The 16953-nt window shown below is 36.6% G+C and overlaps 1 long non-coding RNA gene across 1 annotated transcript in view; it reads right to left on the minus strand.

Annotated features, from left to right (window-relative positions):
• Positions 1-750: 750 nt before the first annotated feature.
• Positions 751-16953, minus strand: part of LOC132014968 (uncharacterized) — a 31032-nt gene continuing 14829 nt past the window's right edge. The window contains exons 2-3 of the long non-coding RNA XR_009403509.1: positions 14752-14816; positions 751-966 (exon numbers count right to left, since the gene is read on the minus strand). This is a non-coding gene — a long non-coding RNA (uncharacterized LOC132014968). The remainder of the gene's footprint in view (positions 967-14751; positions 14817-16953) is intronic.

Here is a 16953-nt window from a genome sequence, read left to right on the forward strand (position 1 = left end):
TTTATCAATAAAGCTGAGTGAGGTTAAGAAATTGCTTCGTGTCATTGAGAAAGGAAAGGGCCAGCACTGGAACTGTCTTCCTCTACCGCATAGCTTCTTAAGGGGTGGAGGAAGATTGAGTAATATTAAAACACATGGGCAGCTTTTAAAATGTAAGAAACTCATTACCAAGGAGGAAAAATGAGCCACCGAAAACAGGAAATCCTGCTGAATGCCTCAGCTATAATCTTCCTCACCCTGAACTCTTCTTCAAATTGAACAATATAGTAGTTAAAAACGTATCCTGCAGAAAAGCTATTGACAGATATTGTAAAAATAAAGAGTGTTCCTTAAAAATCTATAATTTCATTTAATATGCAGTGCCAGTTGGAATCCTTGTTTATGTCCTATGAAGCATCTTCTGACTCAAAATTAAAAACTGGTTGTAATGGAGATTTTTAAATTGTAAGATTAATTTACCTTCCCCCTCCAGTCACAACATTTATGAGGTTTTTTCCCCTAAGATCGGTATCCGTAAAAATGGGGGTAGGTGTTGGGGAGTAAGAACTGTAGGAGGTGTAGAATAGGAAATATAACTGATCATTTCATAACATTTGAATTTAACATATGCATGTATGGAGGGAGGTGACTTAACCATAAGTGGGAAAGTGCAAACCACCAATAAGTCATTTTTCACAATGCTATCTGATTCCTTTAAAGTTAAAATTTTATTAGATTACCATGAGTCCAATCAGGAGGTTCAGGGAATAATTCTGCTTTTGTTTTTTATTGGAGATTTGAAGTTCTGACTTCACAACGCTGAACACTTGATTTAAATGGAACCTAAAAAACTGTTTTAGCACTTCCAGTTGCAGGACATTCTCGTTCTCTGGCTCACCTGGCATCGGTGTGAATGTTTGATGAGCTTCATCCAAATTCTGACTCTTCTCACATTGACTAAGTTTCTAGCCACTAGAACAAGGTGACCTGCCAAGATAGAAAGGACAAAATGCAGTGACTCACAGACATGTTTTCTCTTTTATTTCTAAACAAGTGCAAAGACCATCGATAAGAAAGATTTTAACAACCCTGTTATCAGTTTATTGTGAGGCAGTCCTTTTTCCTTCCTACTATACCCACCCACCCCCAATCATAAACTCTCACCCAAAAGAAACAATCTACAAAACTTTTAAAGGTATACTTGCTAGTTTGAGTAGATACTTAATCTCAGAATTACTTTGGTTTTTGGATGTTTAGCCAAATTGTTACTGAAGTATACACTTTTTTTTTTTTTAAGATTTTGTTTATTTATTTGACAGAGATCACAAGTAGGCAGAGAGGCAGGCAGAGAGAGAGGAGGAAGCAGGTTCCCTGCTGAGCAGAGAGTCCGGTGTGGGACTCGATCCCAGGACCCTGGGATCATGTCTTGAGCTGAAGGCAGAGGTTTTAACCCACTGAGCCACCCAGGTGCCCCTGAAGTATACACTTTTCTTGACAATAACCTTTAAGAAACATAAAGTGTTTTGTGGTACCTAGCCATAAACAATTCAAATGTATTTTAATTTGAAGCCTTCTCTGACTGTTTTCATCCCAATGACACAGAGAAATGCATTTGGATCAGAGAATAATTTACATCAGTATTGTTTAATTAGCATGATAAGATATGTGTAATCAAGAATTATATAACTTTCATTGCATCCATATTTATCAAATACAAATGAAAATAACAAAGCTTATTTCTTCCATAGATAGAAATGTCTTTGAGAAAAATGATCAGTCCATAGTTGCTGTGATATAATAGTCTGATTCTATTATTTTAAAAGTCTAGAGTGAGATTAACTGTCAGGATGGCTAAAACTAAAAAAGATAAGAAATAACAAAGGACAAGGACATGTAGAAAGAGAAATTCTCATGTACTATTGATGGGAATGTCAATTGGTACAACCACTGTGGAAAATAGTATGGTGATTTCTCAAAAAAATTAAAAATAGAAATATCATATGATCCAATAATTCCACTGCTGGGTATTTACCCAAAGAAAGCAAAACCACTAATTTGAAAAGATAAATGTATCCCTATGTTTATTTCAGCATTATATACAGTAGCCAAGATATGGAAGCAACCTAAGCATCTGTTGGTAGATGAATGGATAAAGAAGATGTGGCATAACAGACACACACACACACACACACACACACACACACACACACAGGAATACTACAGAGCCATAAAAAATGAGATCTTGTCATTTGCAACAACATGGATGGACCTAGAGTGTATTATGCTAAGTGAAATAAGCCAGACCAAGAAAGACAAATACCATGTGATTTCACATGTATGTAGAATCTAAAAAACAAAACAAATGACTAAACAAACACAAAGCAGAAGCAGACCTATAAATGCAGAGAAAAAATTGAATGGTTGTCAGAGGAAAGGGGATAGGGGAATTGGTAAAATGGGTGAAGGGGAGTGAGAGGCACAGACTACCAGTTATGGAATAAGTAAGTCACAGGAATATAAGGTACAACATAGGGAGTACAGTCAATTGTTATATGGTGACAAACAATAGCTACACTTGTGGTGAGCCTACTATAACATATAGAGATGTTGAATCTTGTACATCTGAAACTAATCTAACATTGTGTGTCAACTATACTAGAAAAAGTCTAGGATGAGATTTATGGTATTTTGTAAAAGTCAGAATGTGCCCTTACTATTTATTTATGCAGTGGTTTTCCATCACAAATGAAAAACCTCAAGCTTAGTGAATTTGAATCCTTTAATGGAAAGTAAGCAAACCTGCCTAACTTTTGCTCTGGAGAGAGACAATATCTTTACTTTAATAGACAATTAGCAAAGATACCCTGTGACCCAGAGGGAGATTTATTTCTCTCTTCCAAAGCTGCTCATAAATCATTCTTGAAAAGAAAAAGTCAGTCAGTGCCACCACTGACAAGACATGCAGAAAATTGAAAGACCAATGGAGAATTGTCTCCCCAAAATGGTAACTGCCAATTTGGTATGATTTCAGAGACCTGGCTAATGTATGGACTTCTCCACAAGTTAGCTTCATCCCTTCAGTAATGTGTCAGTAATGTTTATAGGACCCTACAGTTTCCTTGCAGCACCCTCCTTCCAACATTTTACTTAAAGTTATATGTTGTCACTACTAGTGTCCCCTAAGTCACTGTTTTCAGCAACTATGGTGACTTGGCTCACGACAAATTTTTTTCTTGCTCTTATTTTATTCCTATTGTCTTCATTCTACAGAATATATGACACAATGAACTTCACAACATTTTGATACTTTACAAGCTTTTCTTCTCTCTGTACATATGACTTGAGATAGTTGAAGACATGAGGCATATTAGCATCCATATTTCTTTTTTTCTCTCTTTAAATAATGAAGTCTGTATTCATTTTGTGTTTCTTTTGTATCAGAGTAAGTTATAGTAGAGTGAAAAAGATCTGAGCACAGATTGAAAAGACAAAGTTGAGAGTATAGGCATAGTAGTAGGCACCTTGGAAATAGGAAAGAACCCAACTGCATCTGTAGTTTCTTTTTCAGTATACATTTTTCAGTCTCTACCTACCTACCTACCTACCTACACACACATAATACACATGCACAATTATCTTACTGAGTTTACTTGATGACTAATATAGCAGGAATTAAATGTATTCTCTATGCCCTGTATGTGCTAAATATTTTGTAACTTATTTTATTTAGCAGATTACATCTTGCTTTGTAAGATTCGAATTCAAGAGAAGATTCAGTTATGGTACAGCCTTTTCAAGTAAAGATAACTCAGTCTCTTGTGAGGAGATACTCTTATTTTCAACAATTTAGAACCCTCTTTTGTTTCTATCTCCCGCCAACAAAAGCTCTCTGCCCCCATCCTTCTTCCCAGTAGGCAGGCAGAGGTTGTACCCATCTTAACATGGCAGAAGTTGGGGCCACTGTCTTCTATGTTCTTGATGTTCTTTACTAGAGAGGGATTGGTCTTATTGGTTGTTGCCTTCAGGTGTGAGGTTCCTTTACTATGCATGTGGAATTTTTTTCCCAATCCAGAGTTCCTTCTAGGTCCTGTGGTATCTCTATATTCCCCCACTGGTCATACAGGAGCTCCTGGATCTCTGGCACACCATGCACAGGCTATGGAAGGATTGGGACACCCTTTTGGATACATCTTTGAATGCCTCCCTCTCTAAACACCACTGTACAGTTGTGTTTTTTTGTTTGTTTGTTTGTTTTTGCCTCTTGACAGAGCAGCAGAACATGGAGCTCTCCCTTTACCTATTTCAGCTTTCTGTGGGCATTTTGAAATATTTTGTTCTCTTTCCTTTTGCTGAGGCGCAGAGATGGCAGTGTGATTGTTCTAGTTCTGACAAGGGAACCAGGTTACGTCATCAACTTTAATTGCCTTACCTTGGAGACGTGTCTCTTTTTTGCATGGCAAAAGACTTTTCTGCTCTTCTCTCTTCTCTTGCATCGTCTCCTGTCCCCATCTCTCTAGAGCTCAGTAAAACTCTAGGATCAGAGTACATCAGGACTTTATCCTTATATGGGAATTGAAGTTTAGGGGATTTATTTTAAAAAAACCTTATCCTTTTAAACAAATCGTCAGTTTCAAGAATCTCACTAGAGATTCAGAAAATCTAATTTTGGAAATCAAAAACTGAACGTGGACACCTTGCCATCTTGCATTTATTTCTGTTTTAATTCAAAGCTTCCTTAAGATATTCCACTAGTCAAAGAGGGAACAACATAATATACATGGAAATGTGAGAAAGAAAAACACCTACTAATATATTTTAAAATATTCCTATAAAATTGGATCTGACTAACTTAACCAAAGGAAACATATTAGAAGGCTACTAGGCTCCCAGAAAACCAGTGGGAGGGGGACTGAAGGAAAAGTATGGGAATGAGCAGGAGTCCAGGGTGATGCAGAATACCAAGATAAAGGAAGCAAAGCAGTGTGGATTGGATGCTGCTGTTTAAGATTCAAAGGCCAGGTGGGAGAGCATCAGAGGGTGAGCTACGTGGAGTCTACCTTCTGCTTTTGCCAGGAGTGGGAAGAGGTGGCATCTGTCAGTCTCAGCTTCTATAATGAATTACATGCAACTGGATTATCCTGTCACCAACACAGTACAATTAATGGCTCTTCTGGAGCTTAATCAATCTTCGAAGGAAGAATTAGGGTGTTGTTAGGAGTTTTTTCCTTAGGGAACCCCTAAATGATAAATACATTTGACACCTAAGTGAAAACAGAGGAGAGGTAGGGAGGAAGGGCTACAAAATAGAAGGCGAGGTCTCCAAAAATAAGATCCTTCTTTGCAGTTCTGTCAAGGATATGTATAATGCTGGGGTTTGAAGCTTGACCTTGGCTCTAGCACACATACCACAGTGCCCCCCCCCCCCCGCTTCTGTGCTTCATTCTTTATTTTCTCTTTGTCTGTGTAAATGGTCCCTCAAGTATGGTGCAGATTTACCACAGTCTCTTAATTCCAATTCGAAACTGCTAGGAGAGAAAATGTATTGGGCTAACTTGGTGTATCCATACCTAATTAGCTATGAATCCAAGGGGAAGGGATGGATGCAAAGGACTAAGGGACACAAGCCCTCCTGTGGATGGTGTGAGGCTGGTGGTTGTTCCCAGAGAGCAGGGGATGGGGTATAGTGTGGGAAAACAGGTTAAAAGTGTATTGTAGGCCAATGGTATTTCAAAGTGTGACTATATCATAATTTATTTTACTAATCCTCTATTATTTCATCCCCATTTTCTCCTACTATAAACAAACTGTGATAAAAATCCTTGGAATTAAGTCACATTTTTTTTTTCCTCCTTAAGATTAATTCCTAGAAATAGAATTGCTGGTGCAAAGAAACATCACATTTTAGAACTTTCGATGGATATTGAAATTAACTTCCCAAAATCTTGTGTCAATTTATGCCATCTCTAGCTACTTAAAAGTACTTTTTTTTTTCCTATATTCCAACCTGGGTTATTAATTTGCTTATTCAATATATTAAAATAGTTAATGCTTTAATTTACATGCCTTTCATTCCAAATAAGATGAGGGTTTTTTCAGAAGCACATTAGCCGTTGTGTTTCTTCATATTTTTTACTTCTGCTTCTATTATTTTTGTTTTAATCTTTGTTTTCCTATTTTAAAGACTCTTCAGATATAACAGATAGCAGTCCTTGCCATATATGTCCCAAATATTTCTCCTTGTTATGGTGTAACTTTTGAGGTTTTATATTTATCTTTTTAAAAAGATTTTATTTACTTATTTATTTATTTGAGAGAGCCAGAAAGAGAGAGAAAGCAGGAACAAGGGTAGGGGCAGGGAGCCCGATGCAGGGCTCAATCCCTTGACTCTGGGATCATGACCAGAGATGAAAGCAGACACTTAACTGACTGAGCCACCCAGATGTCCCTATATCTATCTTTTTGAAATGTATCTACGAAGTAACCTTTTTAAACTCACGATTATGTAAAGCAACAAATTCAAAATTTAGGCAGAAGGAAATTCCTTACAGAGTTATTGGGTTTTTTTCTTTGTGGAATATGATGATCTTTTTTTCTATCTTTAAAACATTTTTTTAAATAGGCTCCATGCCCAAAAAGCAGAGTTTGAACTCATGACCCTGAGATCAAGACCTGAGCTGAGATCAAAACTCAGATGCTTAATAGACAGAGCCACCCAGGCACTTCCATTCTATTTTCTGACTTTAGAGGATGGAGTGGCTATTGGCCAAAGCCATCAGAAATTTAAAAAAAGAGAAATTTTAAAAAACCTTTATGCACAAGTAATGTTATTGATTTGTTAACAGATTTGGTCATATAAAACCAAGATAGAGTTGATCTAGGCTCATTTTATTTAGTCACTTAGGGATAGGAGAAAAAGGAACCAAAGGGAGTAGCTGATAATGTGGTACCAATTTTCAGTGTAAATAGAAAAGAGAAAATTTTTTTTTAATTTTTCTCTTTTCTATTTCATTTTATTTAGTCACTTAGGGATAGGAGAAAAAGGAACCAAAAGGAGTAGCTGATAATGTGGTACCAATTTTCAGTGTATTGTCTCTGTTTCTAAATCTCCCTTCAATTTTCCAAATGATATTCTAAGGTCAAGATTTTGTTGAGAGCTGACTAGAATCAACTTCTGTGTGTTAGATGGAAATTGGCTCAGAAGCTAAAGTGTAGTGGGAGGTATTGCTTCTTTCTCCAAGAGCTATTTGGCTGAGAGGCTGCCAATTTATGTGCTATGACACTTTTCAGATAAGAAAAGTAGATTATCTTTGGCTTTAAGAGATAAACATTCATCTCCATGCTTTCTAGCCCTGTTTGGGTGATGCCATTCAATATATCTTTCTATGTTTTATTTTCATTCTCACCTGAAAAATATCATTTCATTTTTTATGTCACAATAAGGTTTACTCTTCTTGATTTTAAAACTTATCTAGCACAACCTGGATAAAGTAGTATAAGGATATAGAAATTTAATTCAAGTTGTTATGAAAGTTCACTAAGGACAGAACTTTCCAGAAATACACTATTTTATAATGCTGATGACGGTTTCACCAGAAGGAGCCATCCAAACTGTGACAGACAGACCCTGAGGTGAGCTTCACTGAGTCCTACTTTCCTATAATCCTCTCCTTTGGAATGTGAGTAGGATCTGTGACTTATATTTTAACCAATAAAATATGGAAAAAGTGATGGGATTTCACTCCCTTACTTAGGTTCTAGTGTATGACAAAGATGATGGAATGTCTTACCTTGATTAAATTATGTTATGAAGACTATCTTAGCATAGATGCTAACATTGGCCTTGAAGTAACAAAAGGCCATGTTGTGAATTACCTATGGAGAAGGCCACATGGCAAGGAATACACAGATCAGAACATTTCTGGAAGAAAATTGAGGGTATTATAAGAATACAATCCTGGGGGCACCTGGGTGGCTCAGTGGGTTAAAGCCTCTGCATTCCACTCAGGTCATGATCCCAGGGTCCTGGGATGGAGCCCAGTATTGGGCTCTCTGCTCAGCAGGGAGCCTGCTTCCCTTCCTCTCTCTCTGCCAGCCTCTCTGCCTACATGTGGTCTCTGTCTGTCAAATAAATAAATAACTAAAATCTTAAAAAAAAAAAAAAAACAATCCTGATAATTTTCTTGGTTCAGTTTACAGGAGGGAGTATAATAAATTGTCTACCCTCTACAAGAGTTTTCAGAGCCCATCTGAGATGCAGAACAGATAGAGGTTAGAAGTAGATAGACCACACATCACATCCCAGCTTAGGCTCTTCTTTTAATTCAGTATCATCATGGTTGAGATAATAAATTCAGGTGATGGGTGGTGAATGAGGTGCTAGTGCCTCAGATCAGATAACCAGTCAGTTTCCCTAACTCTGGCCTCTAGCACATGCTTCTCTTAAATTTAAGTGAACTAAGAAGAAATTTAGAGACTTGCTATGCTGAATGCTCTGGATTTTTTTTTTTTTTTTTTTTTTTTTTTTTACTGTTGTTAAATCATTTGTCAATCCTTTCACCCAGATGAAAATCTCAAGGGGAATTCAGTCCCATGTGTTTCCGATTAGTGTGCATGTGAATTAACCACCATTAGAAGTACAAAAACCTTCCTAACGTTTCAGTTTTATTTTTATTTATTTTTTCTGTAGGTGGTGTTGGGAAGAGGGTTTTAGGGGCATAGTAAAGAAGAGTAATGAGTATTTTGAGTTAAAATCAGTATCATGAGGAAATCTCCCTAAAATGGTAAAATTCACAAAATAATCATATTAGTCTTAAGATATGAAATCCAAGTTGCTCATATTGATATTGTGTGTGGTGCCATATAATTGCCTCATTTCTTGAAACCAGTCTCTGCCTACAATATATATCCACATATTTTCAAGAATATAGCATTTATATAATATTAGATTTCAGAATTTCTTCCAGAGTAGAGTAGAAATTATTTTAAATGTTGGATCATATATCATTGAATGTTAATGTAATCTTTTTGCCATTAAATGATTCATGGAAAACTTTCAAAAGCAGAGAGATCAAGGAGTGTTAAGCAACTAGAGATTACCAAAATTATTACTCTCTCTCTGAAGGACTGAAAGATTATGTCAAATTCTGATATGTGTGCAGTAATATCTAATGAATAAATTTGAAATTTATGGCTGTATACAAATAAAAATTTATAAGCATTTCTACATTTAAGAAGCATTGAAGGTATATAATACCATACAGAAATGCACACAGACTAATTAGTTGTGCTCAAAAACTCCCTTTTGTCCAATTTTTTGCTGAGTTTAGTGTCTCATCCCTGCCTGGAAATACTTAGTATGCCAGTGTGCCTGGAACTCAGGGTGTGGTCTTCCCACCCAATGGCTCTGTCAGTTAAAGGGTATGTTTGGTCCAGATTAAATTCTTTGGATTCTGTGTCTATTTAAACATAATGGCAGATTTCATGTATAATGAGTACTATGCCTTAAAATTATGAGACAAATTGTCTTATGAAACACGATTTCTTAACTATCTGAAATCTCATGCCAAGATACATCCAGGTTTGGAGGATACATCTCTCAGTTCACAGCTCTCTGTTTTAATTTCAGTGTATCACCAACTACATTCAACTTCTCTTATTCTGGCACAAAGGACCTCACCGCCATCATAGTAGAATTGTGATGAAATTCATGCTTACCACATTCCATGACAGGATTTTATAGAACATACTTCATTCCTCTGGGAAGCATGTTTATTTTGGGGTTTCTCAGCAGATGCATTTCTGCAGTTGAATAGCAGCTTGCCAAGTAATTTCTGAAATCTAGCTGTTTTAGTAAGAAAACCCAAAATAGTGGTATAAGTTGTTGACCATCTGCTAGTGATCTTACAGAAAAGATTGCTGCCTTGGGTGGAAGGAAGAATATAATAAATTCTTATGTTCTATCCAGTCCTATGATTCTATTATTCAAGCACCTCATGTTAATTTTTTATTTCATGCAATTTATTATAGTTTATTTTGGGACTGGCTATGAATAGGTTTGTGTTATTTGGGATGCATAAATCAGCTTCTCAAGGCTTGTTTTCAACCTTCACTCATATGTCTTCATAATCTCTGATGTTCACATGTCTTTAAAGGAGAAAGGAGATAATACTCCCCATGTCATGTTATGTTGAACAAGGTTTAAAATAAAAATCCATTAAGGAGAGAATATATAGAAGTTTTAATTTTCACTAAGGTAAAGATTATTGGTTTCAGAGCCTATTTATTGAGCAAATTATGAGAGCAGACACTTGAACCCCTAAAAGTGTGAGAAGGGACATAAAGGAGAAGGGCCACAGAGAATAGAGGGTGGGGAACTTTACTGTTTGCTTTAGAATTGACATGCTCCGTCTCTCACCTCCTTTAGGTGGGAAAGTATTCCAATCCGTCCCCAACTTTAGACTTAATGGTGAAGACAAAGTATTAGGAGAGTACTCCTAAGCGGTTAGAGGCCTATAGTATTTCTCTCTTCAAGTGTTGGAATTCTCTTCATTGGGAAAAGGGGGCAATCTATCAATAAATATTTAAGTTTAGTATTGAATTAAATGCTAAGGAATTATAAAAGTTTAACAGCCAGTTTTAAAAAGCACAAAAGGGAAGGGAGAACAAAACCATTAGTAGCAAACTCTGAGTTTTCATGTAAAATAATATCATAGGCATAGAGCAAAATTAGTTTCTGCTCAACAGGCCATTTATGACCCTATTAGGAGATGTTTTAATGTCGTATCTTAGTATTTTGAACAAAGTATTTGTACTCCTTACTGAAAATAGCTTGATATGAAGTCCCAAAGGAATTCTGTCTGCCTCAAAAGTTGCTTTTAGAGTTTTGAGTTTCTGGCTTCTTCCTTCCAAATGCACAGTGGATATACATTCTAATTCAAAATATAGGTTTTTGAGAAATAAGATATTCCTCTTCATCAATAGCAAATTTTTGCCCAAATCTTTCAATAGGAGGTAATTTGCTACATTGAAATACTCAGTTTCTTAATTCATAATCTTAAGTGGTGAAATATAAATTAATTACTTGACCTATGATTCCTGATGTACTTACTGTAACATCCCTTTTCAAAAGTGGAGGCATGAGTACGTATATATACAGGCCTGAGAGGCTACCTCCAGCCATGTATTGGTTCAGGAGGCCACATACTATGACTGTTGAAAGTGGGACCTTAAACTCCAGCTCCACTACTCACCAGCTGTGCTACTTTCAGCAAACCACTTATATACTAGACTTTAAAGACTTAACTTCTGGGTCTGTAGAACAGGATCGTGGTAACCACCACCAGATACAGTTGCTTTTAGGAGTAAAAGAAAAGGGTGAACGTAAAGTTGACTGCAACTGTAGAATACTGGGGAATACTCTCTATAACTGTTAGCAATTTTTCTCACTTATTAATTCAAAACCTTCCCAGTTTTTGGTAACTACATCATATTTTTCTAAAACCAACTCTGTTTTGACTTAATAAAATGTAAATCTTGTGTAAGTTAGAATTAGAGACTCAATTTGTGACCATGTGCAGCATATCCTGGGGCCATTATCTGGTGAATGCAGGGTGTGTAGATAACCAATCTAAACAATTTAGAATTTAATGTGGATGTTAAGATTAACTTTTAGAATTTCAAAAATAGAAGTGGTATAATAGCAAATATTTTAATAAATGGATGCCTATTGCTTACAGTGGATATAAACACTTATCTCAATATATTAACAATTTATTGAGACAAAAAGTAAACATAAATAAGGTAAACTCTGTAGGGAAGTATGTTTGATATTTTTTAAAAGCCCTTAAACTAATTCAATTATGTCATTTAAAAAACTGCATAAAATTCTAAAAAGAATGAACCAAACAGGATTGAAGAAATAAGGATTATCAATTTTTTAATCTCTGGGCATTTCCATCATTATATAATATGCAGTATTATCTCCTGTTTTAAACATACAAACTTTTAAATTCTATGTACTCTTCTAACAGTCACCTCGCTTTTCCGTTTTTCTTTTATGGCTAATCTTGTCTTTAAAGCTTGTCATAACAACTCCACTGAAACCTCTTTGATCAGAGCTAATAATCTCCCATTGAGAATTATCCCATTATCAGAGCATAATAACCTTCACATTGCTGAATCCAATGCCATTTTACATTCTTCATCTTTGTCTCGGTTCATTACATGGCTTCCACTTGTCTCTTCTTTTTGATCTGTAAACACTGAAATGCAGCAAGTTCTCGCTTTATGTACTCTCTTCTCTATCTTTGTTCCCGAGGTATCTTTATCCAACTCCCTCCTTTTAAAATTTCTACATACAGATGACCCCACATTTAGATCTCCGGTTCTATTAATCACAGGTTTGTCTATTCACCTATTTACTTCATGTTTCCACTTAAATGAAACTTGGGAATTTCAAACTTATCTTGTCCATCATAGGACTCTTAGTTTACTTCAAACTTCCTCTTCCAACAGTCTCCATCTCAGGATAATGGCACCAAACCAGCCCTACAGGAAATATTGGAAGGGGTCCTCTAAGCAAAGAGAGAGCCTAAAAGTAATAGACTAGAAAGGAAGAGCGACAATATACATTAACATCCACCTTGCAGGCATTAAAATGGCACTAAACTCATAACTTTCAATAGTTATCCTGAATGTAAATGGGCTAAATGGCCCAATCAATAGACAGACAGTATCAGAATGGATAAAAAAATAAAACCCGCGGGGCGCCTGGGTGGCTCAGTGGGTTAAGCCACCACCTTCGGCTCAGGTCATGATCTCAGGGTGCTGGGATCGAGTCCCGCATCGGGCTCTCTGCTCAGCAGGGAGCCTGCTTCCCTCTCTCTCTCTCCGCCTGCCTCTCTGTCTACTTGTGATTTCTCTCTGTCAAATAAATAAATAAAATCTTTAAAAAAAAATAAAAATAAAACCCATCTATATGCTATCTACAGGAAACTCATTTTAGACCCAAAGACACCTCCATATTTAAAGTGAGGTGGTGGAAAACAATTTACCATGCTAATGGACATCAAAAGAAAGCTGGGGTGGTAATCCTTATATCAGATCAATTAGATTTTAAGCCAAAGACTATAATAAGAGATGAGGAAGGACACTGTATCATACTGAAAGGGTCTGTCCAACAAGAAGATCTAACAATTTTAAATATCTATGCCTATGCCCCTAACATGGGAGGAGCCAACTATATAAACCAATTAATAACAAAATCAAAGAAACACATTGACAATAATACAATAATAGTAGGGGACTCTAACACCCCCCTCACTGAAATGGACAGATCATCCAAGCAAAAGATCAATAAGGAAATAAAGGCCTTAAAAAAAAAAAAAAGGAAATAAAGGCCTTAAATGACACACTAGGCCAGATGGACATCACAGATATATTCAGAACATTCTATCCCAAAGCAACAGAATACACAGTCTTCTCTAGTGCACCTAGAACATTCTCCAGAACAGATCACATCCTGGGTCACAAATCAGGTCTCAACTGGTACCAAAAGATTGGGATCATTCCCTGCATATTTTCAGACCACAGTGCTCTGAAGCTAGAACTCAATCACAAGAGGAAAGTTGGAAAGAACTCAAATACAGAGAGGCTAAAGAGCATCCCACTAAAGAATGAATGGGTCAACCAGGAAATTAAAGAAGAATTGAAAAAACCCATGGAAAGAAATGAAAATGAAAATACAACTGTTCAAAATCTTTGGGACACAGCAAAGGCAGTCCTGAGAGGAAAGTATACAGTGATACAAGCCTTTCTCAAGAAACAAGAAAGGTCTCAAGTACACAACCTAACCCTAGACCTAAATGAGCTAGAGAAAGAACAGCAAAGAAAGCCTAAACTCAGCAGGAGAAGAGAAATCATAAAGATCAGAGCAGAAATCAATCAAACAGAAATCAAAAAAACACTAGACCAAACCAATGAAACTAGGAGCTGGTTCTTTGAAAGAATTAATAAGATTGATAAACCCCTGGCCAGACTTATGAAAAAGAAAAGAGAAAGGACCCAAATAAATAAAATCATGAATGAAAGAGGAGAGATCACAACCAACACCAAAGAAATACAAACAATTATAAGGGCATATTATGAGCAACTATACGCCAACAAATTAGACAAGCTGGAAGAAATGGATGCACTCCTAGAACATATAAATTACCAAATCTGAACCAGGAAGAAATAGAAAACCTGATTAGACCCATAACCAGTAAGGAGATTGAAGCTGTCATCAAAAATCTCCCAACAAGGCACCTGGGTGGCTCAGTGGGTTAAAGCCTCTGCCTTCGGCTCAGGTCATGATCCCAGGGTCCTGGGATCGAGGCCTGCATCGGGCTCTCTGCTCAGCTGGGAGCTTGCTTCCTCCTCTCTCTCTGCCTGCTTCTCTGCCTACTTGTGATCTCCGTCTATCAAATAAATAAATAAAATCTTTAAAAAAACAAAACAAAACTCCCAACAAACAAGATCCCAGGGCCAGGCATCTTCCCAGGGTAATTCTACAAAACATTTGAAGAAGAATTAATACCTATTCTTCATAAACTGTTCCAAAAAAATAGAAAAATGGAAGGAAAACTTCCATACTCATTTTATGAGGCCAGCATTACCTTGATCCCCAAAACAGACAAAGACCCCATCAAAAGGAGAATTACAGACCTATATCCTTGATGAATACAGATATGAAAATTCTCACCAAAAATACTAGCCAATAGGATCCAACAGTACCTTAAAAGGATTATTCACCACGACCAAGTGGGATTTATTCCTGGGCTGCAAGCTTGGTTCAACATCTGCAAATCAATCAATGTGATATAATACATTAACAAAAGAAAGAACAAGAACCATATGATACTCTCAATACATGCTGAAAAAGCATTTGACACAGTCCAGCATCCTTTCTTGATCAAAACTCTTCACAGTGTTGGGATAGAGGGTACATTCCTCAATATCATCAAAGCCATCTATGAAAAACCCACAGCGAATATCATTCTCATTGGGGAAAAACTGAGAACTTCTCTGCTAAGATCAGGAATGCGGCAGGGATGTCCACGATCACCACTGCTATTCAACATAGTAGTAGAAGTCCTAGCCTCAGCAGTCAGACAACAATAAGAAATAAAATGCATCCAAATCAGCAAAGAAGTCGAACTCTCACTCTTTGCAGATGATTTGATACTTTATGTGGAAAACCCCAAAGACTCCACTCCAAAACTGCTAGAACTCATACAGGAATTTAGTAACGTGTCAGGATATAAAATCAATGCACAGAAATCAGTTGCATGTCTATACACCAACAGCAGGAGAGAAGAAAATGAAATGAAGGAGTCAATCCCATTTACAACTGCACCCAAAAACATAAGACACCTAGGAATAAACATAACCAAAGTGGCAAAGAATCTGTACTCAGAAAACTATAAAGTACTCATGAATGAAATTGAGGAAGACACAAAGAAATGGAAAAGTGTTCCATGCTCATGGATTGGAAGAACAAATATTGTGAAAATGTCTATGCTACCTAAAGCAATCTACACAGTTAATGCAATCCCTATCAAAATACCATCAACTTTTTTTCAGAGAAATGGAACAAATAATCCTAAAATTTATATGGAACCAGAAAAGATCCAGAATAGCCAGAAGAATGTTGAAAAAGAAAGCCAAAGTTGCTGGCATCACAATTCCAGACTTCAAGCTCTATTACAAAGCTGTCATCATCAAGACAGTATGGTACTGGCACAAAAACAGACACATAGATCAATGGAACAGAATAGAGAGCCCAGAAATAGACTCTCAACTCTTTGGTCAACCAGTCTTTGACAAAACAGGAAAGAACGTCCAATGGAAAAAAGACAGTCTCTTCAACAAATGGTGTTGGGAAAATTGGACAGCCACATGCAGAAAAATGAAACTGGACCATTTCCTTACACCACACACACAAATAGACTCAAAATGGATAAAAGAACTCAATGTGAGACAGGAATCCATCAAAATCTTTGAGGAGAACACAGGCAGCAGCCTCTTTGACATCAGCCACAGCATCTTCTTTTTAGAAGCATCACCAAAGGCAAGGGAAGCAAGAGCGAAAATGAACTATTGGGACTTCCTCAAGATCAAAAGCTTTTGCACAGCAAAGGAAACAGTCAACAAAACCAAAAGACAACTGACACAGTGGGAGAAGATATTCTCAAATGATATGTCAAATAAAGGGCTAGTATCCAAAATCTATAAAGAACTTACCAAACTCAACACCTAAAGAACAAATATTCCAATCAAGAAATGGACAGAAGACATGAACAGAAATGAAATCTTGTCATTTGCAACAATGTGGGTGGAACTAGAGAGTATTATGCTGAGCAAAATAAGTCAATCAGAGAAAGATAATTATCATATGATCTCCCTGATACGAGGAGTTTGAGAGACAGAGTGGAGGGATTGGCGGGTAGGGAAGGAAAAAATGAAAGAAGATAGGATCAGGAGGGAGACCAACCATAAGAGACTCTTAATCTCACAAAAGAAACTGAAAGTTGTTGGGGGTGGGTATGGAGAGGGTGGTTGGGTTAGGGACATTGGAGAGGGTATGTGCTATGGTGAGTGCTGTGAAGTGTGTAAGCCTGACGATTCACAGACCTGTACCCCTGGGGCAAATAATATAGTATATGTTAATAAAAATAATAATAAAAAAGCTCTTATTAATTATGATTTATCTATAGGTTCTTTTGGGTTTTATATGAACATTCATATCATTGGCATATGCTGAGAGTTTTATTTCTTCATCCCATTTTTTTTTTATATCTTTCATTTCTTCTAATACTTAAATGCTTTGGCTGCAATCTTCGGTATAATGTTAAATAAAAATATTCATAGTATTTTTTCCTGGTCTCTGAGGGAGAGGTTTGTTAGAATTTTTAATCTAAATGAGAACATTCTCTT

Source organism: Mustela nigripes, chromosome 4 (assembly GCF_022355385.1).
Source record: "Mustela nigripes isolate SB6536 chromosome 4, MUSNIG.SB6536, whole genome shotgun sequence".
In the NCBI taxonomy this organism is placed as follows: Eukaryota; Metazoa; Chordata; class Mammalia; order Carnivora; family Mustelidae; genus Mustela; species Mustela nigripes.